General features: G+C 36.1%; 1 pseudogene; it reads left to right on the forward strand.

Annotated features, from left to right (window-relative positions):
- The first annotated feature begins 5,914 nt into the window (after positions 1 to 5,914).
- LOC149159268 (glycosyltransferase family 92 protein At1g27200 pseudogene) lies at positions 5,915 to 6,403 on the forward strand (annotated as a pseudogene).
- Positions 6,404 to 6,641: the final 238 nt, after the last annotated feature.

Below are 6,641 nucleotides of genomic sequence, written 5' to 3' on the forward strand. Positions count from 1 at the left end.
TCTAGGTCCCGAAGATGGAAAGGTGGCGGTTGTCATTGAGCTCTGACACACACCTGGATTTTTGGGTTGATGGTTAGCTAGTAAGCCTGATGGTACTTAGAGAGGCTGAAAGCTTGAGTCCATCTTAGTCCCACTCGAATATATTACCCTAGTCAGGAATCCAGGCGATGGGATTGTGGTGCCTAAATTGTTGAGAGACCAATGGATAGATTGCCCTAATTAGGAATCTAGTCCAAGGCATTGTGGTGCCTAAACTCCTTCATAGATGATGTTTTGAGATCTTCCATGTACGTATTTGATTGTATGTAAAAATGAATACCTCCCTAGTTAAGAGGGAGTGTTGGAAAACGTAACTAGGTTTGGTCTTCATTATTGTACTTGAAGTAAAAAATGTAATATATTTGTCAAAAGAAAATAATTTTATTATTATTGAATTGACTTATTAAAGCATGGGTTTCATGCTTGGGTCAATTATTAGGTCAAGCCTCCATTATAGGCTTTAGGTTGGTAAGGTCATTTGTTGCTTGGTCAAAGCCTCCATCCATCAATTCATCAATTCATCTACTCGGCCTCTTCATCAAAGTTTGCAAGTCAACTTCAAATAGATTATCTTCAAGTTGGCTTCACTTAACATAACTCAAGTTGTCCTACCATAAAATAGAGACACAACTATTCATGATGATCACGTCGGCTTATTTTCTATGGACAAACCACTATATATACCCAACTGAGATATTCACATTTCACCAATCTCAGAGTTTGCAAATTTCAGAGATACATTTTCAGTGGTCACTGAAGCTCACATAAAATCACATATTACAAGTTCGGATTTCATAAGGGTTTATATTTGGTGATTACAGAGAGAAGTTCAGATGGATGTTTTGGGGTCTTTGCAGAGATAATTTCAGATATCACAGTGTGCTATGTTCAGAAGACTTCAAGGAAAAGGTCTTGGTGCCATTGCAGTAGAAAAGGTTCATTGTCATCTCAGATGGGTATGAGTTGATATGTCTATCGGTGCTTGGATTGGTTGGATTGGTTATAGTGGCATCACTGTAATACATGAAGGAGCTCGGATTGGTTGCAAAAGGTAATCTCTTCAAGATAAAGTATGAAGAAGATAGACTTCTACATGAGAAATGGAATTGAAACATAACAAAGTTAACTTGATGGATGGAGGTAGTCTTTAGTCTGAGTTGTATGGATCTTGGACATCGTGAATCTAATGAAGGAATAATTTGTGACTGGGTTTTCCCCTCGAGGGGGGTTTTTCCCTCGCAACATGCCTATATCTTATGCTTTTCAACTTGTTGCTTGGAATTAATTTTGATTATAAGAAAAGATAATTAAAAGACATAATACTAATAATGAGAAACATCACACGTTAATGTCATGGAAAAGGAAAATCATTTAATTTCCATCTCTATTGATTTTCCAACATATGATTCATGTTTTCTTTCACCTGTACTAAAGTATTTGAACTATTTTGGTTATTTTAGTGCTTATCTAATTGAAGATGTGTTGTAATTCTTGTAAAAATCATCGCATCTATGTGGACTATTCTTCTTGATGTTAGGCAGTTATCTTTTCGCTTGTGTGCACCTCTACTAGGGTGGTAATATTACCTTGCTCTTAGAGGGTCACATTTCCTCCCTCCACAGTAGAAGACCCTAGATACACCTGCAACCGAACATTCACCAGACACACTTACTTTTTGCAAAGGCATATATATGCTTCTCTCCCTTACCAACATCTAAAGCCAGGGAAAATCTATAAGAAAATATGGCAATTGGGTCAATACTCCAGATGGAGCTCCTATTCCAAACAATGTGAGGTCTAATTGGGACTTCACATTAGAGAGACCCCCTTGGTTGACGGATTTTGAGCACCGTTAACACTTACTAGCTCGTTCTCACAAGACAATGAATAATTATGTGCATTTGTCCTCCTTATAAGCTTTTCAAATAGCCAAAGTTAGCAAGTGGTTATTTCTGGAAAGTCGAATTGGTGATAGAGTGAGTTAAGTGAGTCTAACTCACTCATGTAACTCGATCTGCCCAAATTTAGACTTGGAACTCACGCATGTTGGCTTCCACAACTAACTCGCACTAGAAGACACTAAATTGAGCCTTCCACTTCAGCCTATTAGTTAACTACCTCATAACTCATCCTAACTTTTAGGAATGAATCCTAAATTATAGGAATTTGTCCTAACTTATAGGGAACTCAAGCATGCTAAGGAGAAACTTGTTGTGGCTCCTTGAATTAAGGCACAAATCAAGGAACCCTTTCTGGTTGTCATTTTCAACAGATACTCAACTGCTACCACTATAACCTCTGGGCTCGTTTCATACTTGACTGCTCCCACTATAACCTTTGGGTCAATTTCATAGTTGATCTCTACCACTATAACCATTGGGTCGATTTCATACTTGACTGTAACCACTATAACCTTTGAGTTAGTTTCATACTTGACTATGACCACTATAACCTTTGGGTTGGTTTTGTACTCAAGTGCTACCATAATAACGTACCACTCTAACATTTTGGTTGGTTTTGTGCTTGACCATTACCACTATAACTTCTGGGTTGGTTTCGTACTTGATTGCTACCACTATAACCTCTGGGTCGATTTTATACATGACCAGTACCACTATAACACCTTTTGGTTGGATTCATACTCAACCACTACCAATATAACACCTTTTAGTTAGTTTCATATTCGACCACTACCACTATAACTTTTGGACCGGTTTTGTACTCGACCACAACCACTATAACCTTTGGACATGTTTCGTACCCAACTACCATTATAACCTCCGAGCACCTACATACACTCCTATCATAGACATGAATTACTAGAGGAGATTTGAACATGGGATCTCATAGTTTACATAATATTCATAATAGGGTCATCGCCAATTAAACTACCCCCAAAAACTGTAGCTATTTTCATTATTAATTTAAAAATTAAAATAAAATAAAAAAATTTACTCCTTATTTAAAAAGAAATTAACTTATTTAAATCTAAAGAAAATAATTATGCTAATAAGTATGTCTATTTTGAAATAGGCTTCTAAAGCTTTAATTTAATTATCAATAATTATTAGGTGGATGATAAGGATTTATACTTAGTAGAATATTCTAGAATAGTTTTGGTAGAATACACAAATCAAAGGTTGAGATTCTCCTTAAAATTTTCATAATCTTCCAAACAAATTTAAAAATTAATTAGACTACTACCCTATTTTACAATTAATAACAAACAACAATGGCCATACAGCGAGACATTTAAGTTGTACACCATCAAATCCAAACTTTAAATCCAATTATATGCAACCAAACTTTAAATCCGATTATAGGCAACTTAACTTTAAATGACTATAATTTTTTAGACATTTTGTATTAATAAACCATGGTATTGGTCTATAATATTGTAACAAAGCCTATTTACAAATTAAAGATTTCCATAATAGTACAGGGAATCTCTATAATTAATAATCATGTTTTTTTAATATATATGTTTGTTTAATTTATATATTAATTTATTTTATCAATAATAATAATTTTAAATAAAGCTATAATTTAATTAATTGTTATGATTTTTTAATTTGATGTTTTGATATTTATTATGTATGTATTTCTATTAATATTTATAACTGTTCAATACATTACCTAACTTTATTAACCAAAAAAACACAAAAAACAAACATGTAAAAGGCGTCTTTTACACAGGCTGCACCCTTATGACAAAAAATGGCCGAAATTCAGCAAAAAAAAATTTAAAAAAAATTGCAGGAGTGTTTGAATCCCGTTTTTGATGGTGGAAAAGGATTTAGCACAAACCAAATCCACTTAGCACCCAAAATTTTGAAGCTTGACAACTATTACCTAACTTTAAAAAAATTGGTACACCATTTTATCAAAATCTCCTTAAAATTTCCATAATTTTCCAAACAAAATTTAAAATTAAATTAAACTACAGCCGCACATTTAAGTTACACACCATCGAATCCAAACTTTAAATCCAATTATATGCCACCTAACTTACACCACATTAAAATGCCCTGCAGCGTCCGGATGCTTTTTGCTACAATAACTTAATTGTTCGTACGAAAGGATAGAAGGTAATTTTGTTTTGGCCCATATTGAAATATCTTTCTTCTGAGCATTGATAAAATCTTTATTTTATATTTATATCTTTTATAAATTTTAAAAAGGTAAATAGGAAGTATAAATCTTTTTTATAAATTTAAAAGGTAAATATGAAATACAAATCCTTTTCATAAATTCAACCAGAGTTACCACTGGAAAAGACCAGTCTATTTATTAATTTATGCCATTTTAATTATACTTCCTACCAAACTCTCCCTCGGATGATTTTTCAGATTTATTTGTGTGCTTGCTCTCTTTATTATTTTATAGTTGCATTATATTATTATGTATTGTGCGCTGTAGGAGAAGTGCTCTGACACCCTGGTGCTCTTAAAGATCCAGAAATAATGTCCAGGAAACGCCCAAGTAATAAGAAGATATTCATAAACAATGATTTTACAGACTACAAATTATTAGAGGCATCAGATGGATCTGTTTCGGCCACACTCACCAATACAACTTCTTGGTTCCCTTCTCCTCTTCTTCTTCTGGTTGTAGTTAATGCTTGCTTTGTTCTTGACATTGCAGTTACATTACAGGCCTGAGACTGAGACATGGTCAAGTAATGTTTCTTTATTCCAATATGGAAGCCTGCAAGAAAGCTTGATGGAGAAAGAACCCAATCTGTATAAACCACAGGTTGCGAGATTCACAAAGAGCTATCCCCTATTGCTAACCAATCAAACCAACAGGACTTCCTTCATCCAAGACATTGTCTTACTTCCTGAGGAAGTAGTCTTCTTAGTACGCCTGCCCTCTGCAAACTCCAAACTGATATCCCACAAATCATCCCTCAGCTGTTCATTCTCGCAACAAATCCATACACCAGTGAATGCATTCGAGTATTTACAATTTGGATATTCTACCCAACCACGAGCTGCAGTGAAATGCCAGGCTTCTTCCCCTGCTACCCACTGGTCTGCAACATCACTTACCCTTCTGGGCACCACTAATTATAGCTCAGATTTACCAGAGATCATCACAGAAAAATTGGGTTATTTTGATTATTCCAGCCCCATCAAATGGGATTATATGGTATATGAGAGCTTGGCCATAGAGAGGGATATTGTTGTATTTGCCAAAGGGATAAACAATAGACAGGGCATCAACATTGAAGCCAAATATCGACGTTGCATGTTCAACGATACCATTGAAACAATGGTCACATTCTCTGCACAAGAAGTCTTTATATGCGAGTATCCCAGTGAACCAGTTCGTCATCACCTCATTGACTCCCAAATCACGCTTCGAATCCATGGGATCAATTCCATCAGTCGCTTATTATGAAATCCCACCATCTCCTCATTCAAACAAAAGTAGTAGTGAAGATAATGCACAGAAAATGAAAGTACTCTGCGCCTGCACCATGGTGTTCAACGTTGCAAAATACATAAGAGAATGGGTTATCTACCATTCTCATCTGGGTGTGGAACACTTCTTTCTGTACGATAACAACAGTGAAGACAATCTGGCAGAAACTGTTAAGGGTTACTGTCAGAAAATTACAAGGTAAGCAGGCATCCATGGCCATGGGCCAAGACACAGGAATCTGGATTCTCACACTGTGCTCTCATGGCCAAACACAAGTGCCTGTGGATGATGTACACTGACGTTGACGAGTTTGTATTTTCTCGTTCGTGCGCTGAAGCAAATCAAGGCCAATGCCATTATTGGGTCCCCATTTAAGAAAAGTACGTCAAAAGAAGCTTTGAGACAATTAATTTTAAATCTAAGTACAGTACGTAAACCAGGAGCTGCAATGACAGGGCAAATTTCTCTGAGATGCGGAAAATTTGGACCATCAGATCTCCATGTGCACCCACAGAGAGGGGTTACTCAGGGGTACAGTTGCGGGGAGAGGAAGGAGAAGCGCTACAAATCTATACTTCTGCTGGAAGCTGCTTCTCCTTCGTTGCTCAACGTGATACATCGCTTTCAGTTGAAGAAGAGATACAGAACGGTGTATGTGAAGGCCTCCAAGGCGGTGGTCAATCACTATAAGTATCAGGTTTGGAGTGATTTCAAGGCTAAGTTTCGGAGGAGAGTGTCTGCCTACGTTGTGGACTGGAAAGAGTCTAGGCATGTTGTGTCCCAAGATCGAGCTTCGTGTGTAGGCAGCAGGGCCATCAAGCCCCTTGGATGGGAGAATATGTTCTACCAAGTGCATGATATTGCATTGAAGGAGTTTGCAGGCAGAGTGTTTTCTTTGAATGATGAAGAACCAGGATCCAAACTAGAGTGGCAATAATGTAATTCAGAAGTGGATCAGAGCCTAGTTCAACAGGTTGTTATCAAAGTGTATAAAATTATCCAAGTATTGTTTAGGTTTTAGTTTAATAGGTTGATAACCAGGTATTATGTAGGTTTTATTTGTGTTGTTTGTATTCATATTTTTGGTCAAAGGAATTAGAGCGTAACATATTTTCAGTTGATGGGATGAATTATGATGAGTTGAAGGAAATAATTATTTGTTATTAGATATTTGA

The sequence above is a fragment of the Pinus tabuliformis genome, chromosome 5_2, assembly GCF_031772625.1.
Source record: "Pinus tabuliformis cultivar Carrire ecotype Pingquan chromosome 5_2, CPIR1, whole genome shotgun sequence".
Taxonomy (NCBI): Eukaryota; Viridiplantae; Streptophyta; class Pinopsida; order Pinales; family Pinaceae; genus Pinus; species Pinus tabuliformis.